Consider the following 13,348-nt stretch of genomic DNA (forward strand, 5'->3'; position numbering starts at 1 on the left):
TACAGAAACTGTGATATAATAAATATTTGTTATTTTCAGTTGCCAAGTTTGGGGACAGTTTGTTGCTCAGCAATAGATAGTTAGGTGTTATCTGTACATACAGTTCTATGAAGACATAAAGACTTTCTAGAACTAACACCAGAAAAAGATGTCCTTTGCATTATAGGAGATTGGAATGCAACAGTAGGAAGTCAAGAGATCCCTGGAATAACAGGCAAGTTTTGGCTTGGAATACAAAATAAATCAGGGCAAAGACTATGAGAGTTTTGCCAAGAGAATGCAAAAGTCAAAGCAAACATCCTCTTCCAACAACACAAGAGAAGGCTCTACACAGGGATACTACCAGATGGTTAATAATGAAAACAGATTGATTATATTCTTTACAGAGAAAGATGGAGACTCTCTATACAGTCAGCAAAAAAATAGACCAGGAGCTGACTGTGGCTCAGATCATGAACTCCTTATTGAAAAATTCAGGCTTAAATTGAAGAAATTAGTGGAAACCACTAAACCATTTAGTGAAAGTCCCTCAGTCATGTCTGACTCTTTGTGACCCCATGGGCTGCAGCCAGTCAGGCTCCTCTGTCCATGGACTTCTTCATGTCAGAATACTGTAGTGGGTAGCTTCCATTCTCCAGCGGATCTTCCCAACCCAGGAATTGAACCCAGGTCTCCCACATTGCAGGTGGATTCTTTACCAGCTGAGCTAACAGGGAAGCTCAAGAATACTGCAGTAGGTAGCCTATCCCTTCTCCAGGGGATCTTCCCAACCCAGGAATTGTACCAGGATCTCCTGCATTACAGGCAGATTCTTTACCAGCTGAGCTACCAGGGAAGCTCTGACCATTCAGGTATGATCTAAATTAAATCTCTTAAGATTTTACAGTGGAAATAACATATAGATTCAAGAGATTAGATCCTGTAGACAGAGTGCCTGAGAACTATTGTAAAAGTTCATAACATTTTACAAAAGATGGTGACTGAAACATCCCCAAGTAAAAGAAATGCAAGAAGGCAAAGTGGTTATCTGAAGAGGCCTTACCAATATTTGAGAAAATAAGAGAAGTAAAAGGCAAAGGAGAAAGGGAAAGTTATCCATCTGAATGAAGAGTTCCAGAGAATAGCAAGGAGAGATAAGAAAGCCTTCTTAACTGAATGATGCTAAGAAATAAAGGAAAACAACAAAATGGGAAAATCTGGAGATATCTTCAAGAAAATTGGACGATACCAAGGAAATATTTCATGCTAAGATGGACACAGTAAAAGAAAGAAATGGCAAGGACATAAGGGAAGCAGAAGATATTAAGAAGAGGTGGCAACAATACACAGAAGAAATATACAGAAAAGGTCTTAATGACTCCAATAACCAGGTGGGTGTAGTCACTCATCTATAGTCAGACATCCTGGAGTGTGAAGTCAAGTAAGCCTTAGGAAGTGTTACTAAAAACAATGCTTTGGATCACAATAAACTGTGGAAAATTCTAAAGGAGATGGGAATACCAGGCCACCTGACCTGCCTCTTGAGATATCTGTATGTAGGTCAGGAAGCAACACTTAGAACTCAACGTGGAACAACAGACTGGTTCCAAATAGGAAAAGGAGTACATCAAGGCTGTATATTGTCACCCTGCTTATTTAACTTATATGCAGAGTACATCATGAGAAACACTGGGCCAGATGAAGCACAAGCTGGAATCAAGATTGCCGGGAGAAATATCAATAACCTCAGATATGCAGATGACACCACCCTTATGGGAGAAAGTGAAGAAGAACTAAAGAGCCTCTTGATGAAAGTGAAAGAGGAAAGTGAAAAAGTTGGCCTAAAAATCAACACTCAGAACACTAAGATCATGGCATCCGGTCCCATCACTTCACGGCAAATAGATGGGGAAACAGTGGCTGACTTTATTTTTCTGGGTTTCAAAATCACTGCTGACGGTGATTGCAGCCATGAAATTAAAAGACGCTTACTCCCTGGAAGGAAAGTTATGACTAACCTAGACAGCATATTAAAGAGCAGAGACATTACTTTGCCAACAGAGGTCTGTCTAGTCAAGGCTTTGGTTTTTCCAGTGGTCATGTATGGATGTGAGAGTTGGACTATAAAGAGAGCTAAGCGCTGAAGAATTGATGCTTTTGAACTGTGATATTGGAGAAAGCTCTTGACAGTCCCTTGGACTGCAAGGAGATTCAACCAGTCCATCTCAAAGGAGATTAGTCCTGAGTGTTCATTGGAAAGACTGATGTTGAAGCTGAAACTCCAATACTTTGGCCACCTGATGTGAAGAGCTGACTCATTTGATAAGATCCTGATGCTGTGAAAGATTGAAGGGGGGAGGAGAACAGGATGACAGAAAATGAGATGTTCGGATGGCATCACCGATTCAATGGACATGAGTTTGAATAAACTCCGGGTGTTGGGGACAGAGAGGCCAGGTGTGCTGAAGTTCATGGAGTTGCAAAGTGTTGGACATGACCTAGCGACCAAACAAAACTACAAACAAAGCTAGTGGAAATGATGGAATTCCAGTTGAGCTATTTCTAATCTTAAAAGATGATGCTGTTGAAATGTTGCACTCAATATGCCAGCAAATTTGGAAAAATCAACAATGGCCATAGGACTGAAGAAGGTCAGATTTCATTTCAATCCCAAGGAATACATGCTAGAGTGTTCAAACTACTGTACAATTTCAGTCATTTCACATGCTAGCAATGTAATGCTCAAAATCCTTCAAGCTAAGCAAAACATTTCTGAAATATGTATTTGCTACAAACATCAGTGGAAAAAAAATGTATTTTGAGACACCTAGAAATAATTAGGGCTTCCCAGGTGGCTCTAGGGGTAGAGAACCCACCTACCAATGGAGGTAGATATGAGAGGTGGGTTCATCTGATCCCTAGGTCCCTAGCTCAGAAGATCCCCTGGAGAAAGGCATAAAGAAAGGAGAAAGAATACTGTAGTATTCTTGCCTGGAGAATCCTATGGACAGAAGAGCTGGCAGGCTGTATTCCATAGGGTCACACAGAATCACAGAATCAGGCATGACTGACGCTACTGAGCATGTAAGGAGAAAGGATTAAGAGGATAAAAGAAGTAGGAAAAGTTGAGATAAAATAACATGAATAGTATACAAGGCAATAACATGTAATGTGGAGAAAAAGCTGAAATTTAAAAAAAAAAATTGAGTAAAGAAAAGTTTTAGGGAAATTTAAATAGCAATCATTATGTTGAGCAAGAAAAGCCAGAATACAGAATTTACTATACAAAATACTATACAAAATACATAATTTAGTATAAGATTCATTTGCATAGAATTATACTGGTAGAGCTAATAGAAAGTATCAGAAGCATATCAATGATTACATTGGCCTAGGATGGCAGGAGTTTACAGCAGATAGGTATGAGAGATCTTTCTGGTGGTGAAAAAATATTCTATATTTCCATTGTGTAATGTTTACACAGATATATATATATATATATATATATATAGCACAGCTTTTTGAATTCATTGATTTGATATTTTTAATTATATATGTTGTATCTCAGAAATTTTGATGAAAAATAATGAAATAAATTATATGTGGAGATTAAATTTAAACTTCACAGAAAAATTAAAATAATATAAATAAAGATATCAGAGAGTAGGAAAGCACTTAGATGCTAAAATAATTTGCATATAAGTCAATTAGTGTTTAGTACATTCCATACAGAATGAATGAAATCCCTCTCAGGTGAAATTTCATCCTAGTAAAATGGAAAAAAAAACCCATAATATTTTAAAAAATCTAAGTTTCAGAGATGAGTGATTAGTACCTTATCACTTCAAAAGAAACCACACTGACTTCCTATAGTCAATGCATAATGGGAAAATATCTTTGTTTTTAAAAGAAGGAGCTTAGTTATTTGTCTCATTTATTACCACAAATATATTTTTAGCTGGTAAAAAGCAGAAAATAACCAATTTTAATGCCCATGATAGAATATTTGAAAACATTTCCTGAGTACATAAATGTGGATTAGAACTTATAAATCAAGAAATTGCAGAACAGGAAATTTGATGGTTATTATTAAACTAAGTTTAATGATTTCTGTGATTGTGATTATAAAAATAAATGCAAATATTAAAATAAATTCTTAGAATGAAAGATATATCTGAATTAATATAATCTGTTTATAAATTCCAGGTTGTAAAAACCTGAAATTTTTATCATCTTCTCATTTTATTAGTGATTTACCATTATAATGAACTGCTAAGGACCAAATATATACTGTTTTTAAGATACAAAAGTAAATGGCATACATATGTTAAAGCTGAAAAGTCAGGAAAGTTGGCAGATGAGAGGTATACTTTGCCCTGTCAACTAGCCACAGGATAATAAACTCCAAATCTCACTCTACCTTGGTGCACAGCTAAAAGCAATGATAGAGTCACTAGCCAGTAGAAGGACAACTTCTCTATTCTTTGTGGTAAGGTTGTGGAATAAACCACCAATTTTATGGGTACTTTTAGAGGGACTGAGTGGCTTCCTTGGTGGCTCAGATGCTAAAGAATCTGCCTGCTAATGCAGGAGACTCCAAAGACCTGGGTTTGATCCCTGTGTAGGGAAGATCCCCTAGAGAAGGGAATGGCAAACCACTCCAGTATTCTTGCCTGGAGAATCCCCATGGACAGAGGAGCCTGGCAGGGGTCACAAACAGTCAAACATGACTGAGCAAATAACAGACTTTCAATTAAAGAAAATATGTTGAATCCCATAAAACGTGTGGAAGACTTGCCCCCACAATATTACAACACAATAATCGCATTGACATAGAATATCACAAAGCATCAGTTCAGTTCAGTTCAGTCGCTCAGTTGTGTCCGACTCTTTGTGACTCCATGAATTGCAGCATGACAGGATTCCCTGTCCAACACCATCTCCCAGAGTTCATTCAAACTCATGTCCATTGAGTCGGTGATGCCATCCAGCCATCTCATCCTCTGTCATCCCCTTCGCCTCCTGCCCCCAATCCCTCCCAGCATCATAGTCTTTTCAATAAGTTTACTCTTCACATGAGGTGGCCAAAGTATTGGAGTTTCACCCTCAGCATCAGTCCTTCCAATGAAAACTCAAGACTGATTTCCCTTAGAATGGACTGGTTGGATCTCCTTTCAGTCCAAGGGACTCTCAAGAGTCTTCTCCAACACCACACTTCAAAAGCATCAATTCTTCGGCGCTCAGCTTTCTTCACAGTCCAACTCTCACATCCATACGTGATCACTGGAAAAACCATAGCCTTGACTAGAAGGACATTTGTTGGCGAGGTAATATCTCTGCTTTTCAATATATTATCTAGGTTGGTCATAACTTTCCTTCCAAGGGGTAAGCGTCTTTTAATTTCATTACTGCAATCACCATCTGCAGTGCCCATAAAAATAAAGTCTGACACTGTTTCCACTGTTTCCCCATCTATTTCCCATGAAGTGATGAGACAAGATTCCATGATCTTCATTTTCTGAAAGTTGAGCTTTAAGTCAACTTTTTAACTCTCCTCTTTCACTTTCATTAAGAGGCTTTTTAGCTCCTCTTCACTTTTTGCCATAAGGATGGTGTCATCTGCATATCTGAGGTTATTGATATTTCTCCCAGCAATCTTGATTCCAGCTTGTGCTTCTTCCAACAGTGTTTCTCATGATGTACTCTGCATGTAAGTTAAATAAGCAGGGTGACAATACACAGCCCTGACGTATTCCTTTTCCTATTTGGAATGAGTCGGTTGTTCCATGTCCAGTGCTAACTGTTGCTTCCTGACCTGTATATAGGCTTCTCAAGAGGCAGGTCAGGTGGTCTGGTATTCTCATCTCTTTCAGAATTTTCCAGTTTCTTCTGATCCACACAGTCAAAGGCTTTGGTATAGTCAATAAAGCAGAAATAGATGTTTTTTCTGGAACTCTCTTGCTTTTTCCATCATCCAGCAGATGTTGACAATTTGATCTCTGTTTCCTCTGCCTTTTCTAAAACCAGCTTGAACATCTGGAAGTTCATGGTTCACATACTGCTGAAGCCTGGCTTGGAGAATTTTGAAGATTACTTTACTAGCATGTGAGATGAATACAATTGAGCATTCTTTGACATTGTTTTTCTTTGTGATTGGAATGAAAACTGACCTCTTCCAGTCCTGTGGCCACTGCTGAGTTTTCCAAATTTGCTGGCATATTGAGTGCAGCACTTTCACAGCATCATCTGTCAGGATTTGAAATAGCTCAACTGAAATTCCATCACCTCCACTAGATTTGTTCATAGTGATGCTTTCTAAGGCCCACTTGACTTCACATTCCAGGATATCTGGCTCTAGGTGAGTGATCACACCATCATGATTATCTTGATCTTGAAGATCTTTTCTTATACAGTTCTTCTGTGTATTCTTGCCACCTTTTCTTAATATCTTCTGCTTCTGTTAGGTCCGTACCATCTCTATCCTTTATTGAGCCCATCTTTGCATGAAATGTTCCCTTGGTATCTCTAATTTTCTTGAAGAATCTCTAGTCTTTCCCATTTTGTTGTTTTCATCTTTTTTTTTTTTTTTTTTTTTTGCATTGATTGCTGAGGGAGGCTTTCTTATCTCTCCTTGCTATTCTTTGGAACTCTGATTTCAGATGCTTATATCTTTCCTTTTCTCCTTTGCTTTTCACTTGTCTTCTTTTCACAGTTATTTGTAAGGCCTCCTCAGACAGCCATTTTGCTTTTTTGCACTTCTTTTCCATGGGGATGGTCTTGATCCCTGTCTCCTGTACAATGTCACGAACCTCATTCCATAGTTCACCAGGTACTCTGTCTGTCAGATCTAGTCCCTTAAATCGATTTCTCACTTCCACTGTACAATAGTAAGGGATTTTATTTAGGTCATACCTGAATGGTCTAGTGGTTTTCCCCACTTTCTTTAATTTAAGTCTGAATTTGGTAATAAGGAGTTCATGATCTGAGCCATAGTCAGCTCCTTGTCTTGTTTTTGCTGACTGTATTGAGCTTCTCCATCTTTGGCTACAAAGAATATAATCAATCTGATTTCGGTGTTGACCATCTGGTGATGTCCATGTGTAGAGTCTTCTCGTGTTGTTGGAAGAGGGTGCTTGCTATGACCAGGGCCTTCTCTTGGCAAAACTCTATTAGCCTTTGCTCTGCTTCATTCCACATTCCAAAGCCAAATTTGCCTGTTACTGCAGGTGTTTCTTGACTTCCTACTTTTGCATTCCTGTCCCCTATAATGAAAAGGGGACAGCATTACTCATTGGCCATAGGCTTGGATTACCGTAATGTTGAATGGTTTCCCTTGGAATGAACAAAGATCATTCTCTCATTTTTGAGATTGCATCCAAGTACTGCCTTTCGGACTCTCTTGTGGACCATGATGGCTACTCCATTTCTACTAAGGGATTCCTGCCCACAGTAGTAGATATAATGGTCATCTGATTTAAATTTACCCATGCCAGTCCATATTAGTCGCTGATTCCTAGAATGTGGACATTCACTCTTTCCATCTCTTGTTTGAACACTTCCAATTTTCCTTTGATTCATGGACCTGACATTCCAGGTTCCTATGCAATATTGCTCTTTACAGCATCGGACCTTGCCTCTATCACCAGTCCCATCCGGAACTGGGTGTTGTTTTTGTTTTGGCTCCATTCCTTTATTCTTTCTGGAGTTATTTCTCCACTGGTCTCCAGTAGCATATTGGGCACCTACGAACCTTGCAAGTTCCTCTTTCAGTGTCCTACCTTTTTGCCTTTTCATACTGTTCATGGGGTTCTCAAGGCAAGAATACTGAAGTGGTTTGCCATTCCCTTCTCCAGTGGACCACATTCTATCAGACCTCTCCACCATGACCCGCCCGTCTTGGCTGGCCCCACACGGCAAGTCTTAGTTTCTTTGAGTTAGACAAGGCTGTGGTTTGTGTGATCAGATTGGCTCATTTTCTCTGATTATGGTTTCAGTGTGTCTGCCCTCTGATGCCCTCCTGCATCACCCATCATCTTACTTGGGTCTTTGGACGTGGGGTATCTCTTCATGGCTACCCCTCCTGACCTTGAATGTGGAGTAGCTCCTCTTGGCCCTCTTGCACCTGCGTAGCCACGGCTGCTTGGACGTGGAGTTGCTCCTCTGGGCCGCCTCCTCTAATAAGTGATTAGTGACCCCTAAAAGCAAAACTATGATACAGTATATTTTTACTGTCAAGAACACACAGTTGTAGAAAGTTTTAAACAACAGCATGGTTTTAAAAAATCCCATAAGCAAAAATTACTGCATAGGGATAAAGAGAGGCTGTGGAAACCATATTTGTATCTTGAAATTGTGAACAGTCATGGGGAAAAGCCATATTACTCTCTGCCTCAAAGGAGGGTATTTATGTTAGTTCCTAGAAGGAACTGGGCACCAGGATGAATACGGAAGGAACATGCACCAACTGTCCACCTTTGTGAACAATGCATGATATCAAGTGAGACATATTGCCACCTTGTTGCTAGAAATAGCTATCATAGAATGAATGCTGAAAGAAGGCTCAACCTACTAAATTGGATTGGCCTAAGCATCATCAATCATAAGGCTGCTTAGTGTTTTGGCTAAAGATCTCATTACAAAGACTTTCTTTACAATTGACTGTTCTATAAATGAAAAATTAAATATTTCACAAGCAAAACAATTTTAAAATCTCTTATGGTTTTCTACCATTGGGTTAAGTAATCCTAATTCTTGGTAGTTATCTTTGAGCAAGATCAGACAAGATCTTGACAATACTTTCTATGAAATGTATTTAACCCAAAAAAGAATACAGTAATTAGAATGTTAAGATTTAGCTATATGATGGAAATATTTTGAAACCATTAAATGTGAATCTAATCACAAGAAAAATATTCTCAGTACAATGTATTTCAACATGTTTTTAGGCTAGAAGGCTATGTACAGAAAGTGATCCCAAATTTGAAAATATATAAATGGAAAATAAAACTATTGATTTACCTACATGTCTACTTATATGTCTATCTGTCTACTTATCCATGTATCATGTTTTGTTTCCTCTCATAGGAGATTTTTATTTAATTCTTTATATTTTAAATATTTTATCTTTTTAATTATGAATAAGTCTGTTACATATTCTAAAGAATAACCATATCAAACAGATATTAGAATTTTTATATAGAAAAAGGTTGGACTATTTAAATGATAGATTTTATTTTCACTGGAGAACTGTTAATACTAAGGTTCAACCACCAGAAAAGAGTAATTTGGCAGTAGAAAATCCTTATGACAACAGTAAACATCAGTTCAGTTCAGTTCAGTTCAGTTGCTCAGTCGTGTCTTACTCTTTGCGACCCCATGAATCGCAGCACGCCAGGCCTCCCTGTCCATCACCAACTCCCGGAGTTCACTCAGACTCATGTCCATCGAGTCAGTGATGCCATCCAGCAATCTCATCCTCTGTCATCCCCTTCTCCTCCTGCCCCCAATCCCTCCCAGCATCAGAGTCTTTTCCAATGAGTCAAATCTTCATATGAGTTGGCCAAAGTACTGGAGTTTCAGCTTTAGCATCATTCTTCCCAAAGAAATCCCAGGGCTGATCTCCTTCAGAATGGACTGGTTGGATCTCCTTACAGAAAACAGTGGACATTTAATATGTTGCATAATTGACAACTCAAGATGAGGCATTAAGCAGAAAAGCAATAAGGGCATGGTATATCAGGTATATCAAGTAATCATATTTGCTTCCTAGGGCTGCCCTAAAACAATTGGACAAGTTAAAACAGACCCACTTGCTTAAAATAATAGAAATACATTATCTCGTGGTTCAGGAAGCCAGAAGTTCAAAATCAAGTAAATCAAGGTTGATTTCTTCTGAAAGCTTTGGGGGAGAGTCTGTTCCATGACTCCTAGCTTCTGATAGCTGCTGGCAATCTTTGGAGTTCCTTGCTTTGTAGCTGCATCACTCCAGTCTCTGCCTGTATCTTCACACTGTTTTCTTCTCTGTATTATCTGTGTGTCTGTTTTTGAAATTTCTCCTCTTTTCTCCTATAAAGACAGCAGTTGTATGATTTCATCTCGTTATCTCTTTATTTACAACGCATAGATCCTATTCCCAAGTAAAGCCACGTTCTTAGGTTCCAGGTGGATATGAATTTGGGGGGATATCATTTAGTCCTGATGGCTCAGTTGGTAAAGATTCTGCCTGCAACATTGGAGACCTGGGTTCAATCCCCAGGTTGAGAAAAAACCCTGGAGGAGGGAATGGCAACTCACTCCAGTATTCTTGCCTGGAGATCCCCCCATGGGCTCACAAAGAGTTGGACTGGAATGAGCAACTAAGCATACATATAGCTCATATCATTTAATCAGTGTTCCCCAGGTGGTGCAGTGATAATGAATTCTCTTGCCAATGCAGGAGATGCAATAGACATAGGTTAAATCCCTGGATGAGATTAGAAATGGTGGGAGTAGGAAATGCAACCCATTCCAGTATTCTTGTCTGGAAAATTCCAAGGACAGAGGAGACTGACAGGCTACAGTCCCTGAGGTTGCAAGAGTCAGACATGACTAAGCACAGCACAGCATCATTTAATCTACTAATATAATAGATTACTAAAACTATGGAAAACATCATTATCTCCTTCTCTGGAAACAAAGAAAACAAGAATTTATTTAGTTTTTAAAATTCTAATATTTTAAGTTTTTAATACCTTTCATGACATGACAAAAGTTAAAATATGTGCTTCTTTTAATGACATTACAATGACATTGCAAGTGTTGATATTGCAAAAATATATAGAAAAGCCTAAAACTTTTATTATAAAATGTAAGTTCATGAATAATTGTCATTACTTATTTTTTGATATATAACTTTTATCTCTGTAATGTTGAATGATTTGCTTTTACTTGTCAACACTTTTTAATTTTTAAAATTTTATTATACTTGTAATAAAAATGATATGAAAAATTATTTTCATCTCAATAAATATTTCATGAAGTTTAACATTACTTATATAATCACATAGACTGGTAATAAATTAATCAAACAAAGAAAGTGAAGACAATAAAATACATAGATCTTCAAAATATGGCATTACTAATTAGCAAGTTAATATGAATTTGAATATACTATAAATTGTTACAATGGTCTTGATAGCATTGATATTTGTTAAGTGGAAGCCACTTCCAACTCTTGATCCCTGCAGCTTAAATTTAAGATAGCAGCATCACAATGACAGTTCTAGTTATTTAAGAGTGGCTGTTTTAAGAGAGAATATCTTGGAGCCTCAATCTCATGAAATCAGGTGAAAACAGGATCAGGCATTAGTGTACTCACGAGGCTCCTCTTTTTTAACCAGAATGGTTTCTTGACCAAAAAGGTTTGTCCTTCTAATACATGGTCACCTTCAACCTTTTCTGTAACAATTACTGTCGCTTCTGGAGAAAGCACCCTCTTGTAAAGCCCATTCCAAGATGCTTACATTTTAATATGTGTGGACTGAGCACCCTTCTCTGACATAAAAAGAGTTAGAGCATTATGTGTGCTCTGCAACTCACTGCATGATTTTTTTTCCTTTTAATGATGGTGCCTTTAAATTTATAATACATGCTGTCAGTGAGGTGATGTCTGAGTCTATGCACTTGGCACTATACTGGTATTAAAATGACTAGCATAAACTAAACAGAGACTATTTGCCAACATAAATAGATACGACATTATTAGAATCTATCTTATCTTTCACCTGTCTTCAGATATGTAAATCATATTATTTCAGTTTATATTTAATACTATGCAAACTAGAAAAGCACAGTATTTCTTAATAAAAAGACATCTGCCTATCTTGCTGAACCTCTAATTTGTAGAAGGGTTTTGTGAAAGTACCAAAAACATTCCATGGAACATAGAAAATTATGTCTATTTTAAATTCCAATGGGAATTACACATGAGGAAAATGAAAAGATTATTTTTACCACCAGAGATAATGCAGGAAAATACAATTGCTGCCTTTATTATGTTTTTCCTTGGTCAGTGGTAATATGTTCTGATGTGTTGAACTTTCTTAAATCCTAAAAAAATTATACTGCCTTTGTTTTAGTTTATTTAGATGTTTTAGTATGTCTTTGGTTTGGAGACTTGATATATTTATGAGACACAAAAGACAAAAAAATGTTAGCTCCATATGTTTTTCTGGAACAAATACAAGGAGTAATATTAGAAAAACATTAAAAAATTAATGGATTACAGTTGATTTCCAATGTTATGGTAGTTTCAAGTGCACAGCAAAATGTATCAGTCGTACATATATCCAGTCATTTTAAGATTCTTTTCCCATATAGGTCATTACAGAGTACTGAGTAGAGTTCCCTATGTTATACAAGAAGTCCTTATTAGTTGTTTATTTTATATACAGTAGTATGCATATGTCAATCTATATCTTCCAATTTATCCCTTCTCTACTGGTAGCGATGTTTGTTTTCCACATCTATTTCTATTTTGTAGATAAGCTCATTTATATTATTTTCTGCTTTGAATGCAATATTATTTTTTTTCCTGAAAACCAAAAGAAAAATTATTGATCTGGCATTGCAAAAAGCAAATGCTTCAAAGTGTAATAATTTGTTAAATAGGATTCAAAGTCAGAAAGAGGTCCAATATTTATGTTATGTAATCTGTAAACATTAATCTTGAGACATGGCATACCAACAAACAAGGATGTCACAGTCATCAGCTATTCCAGCCCTCCAGGTCACTCAAGAAGAAAAAGAAAACCTGTGATCTGTCAGCCATCAGGCTGCAGCCACTCCCTACCAGGAGCCCTGAAAAACTCAAGATGTGAAAAATCGCAAGGTACTGGCCCCAGCAGCTGAGATGCATATGAAAGGAATGATTTCACTGAGCCCAGACTCTTGCATCTTCCCATAAAAATACCAAATTCCTTAACTTGAAATATCTGGTTTTCTTTAATTCACAATAATCTCTCGATGTTCAGGCTCCCTGTCCTTTGTTACAAACTGCTGTTTAATCTGACTCCCCACCCCCCACTCCTGGTGTCCTTAGAGCAGTTCTCTCAGGATTATTTGAGATGCTGCCTCCCAGACTGAAGTATTTCTACTGAATAAAGCAGAGCTCTCAACTTTTAGGTTGTGACTATTTTTTTAAGTCAACAGCCTGCAGTTTTGCTATTTTCCTTGCTATATTTAATGGCAAGGTCATGTGGAAAAATGCTCATTTCTGGACATGTTTACTATTCTTCAGAACTTGCCTCTCATTCCAGCTCTGGAGCAATCTACTTTATATTCTTCTTGTCAGCAGTTTAATTAGATTCAGGCAGGGCTATTTTGGTGCTTG

Source organism: Capra hircus, chromosome 2 (assembly GCF_001704415.2).
Source record: "Capra hircus breed San Clemente chromosome 2, ASM170441v1, whole genome shotgun sequence".
Classification (NCBI taxonomy): domain Eukaryota; kingdom Metazoa; phylum Chordata; class Mammalia; order Artiodactyla; family Bovidae; genus Capra; species Capra hircus.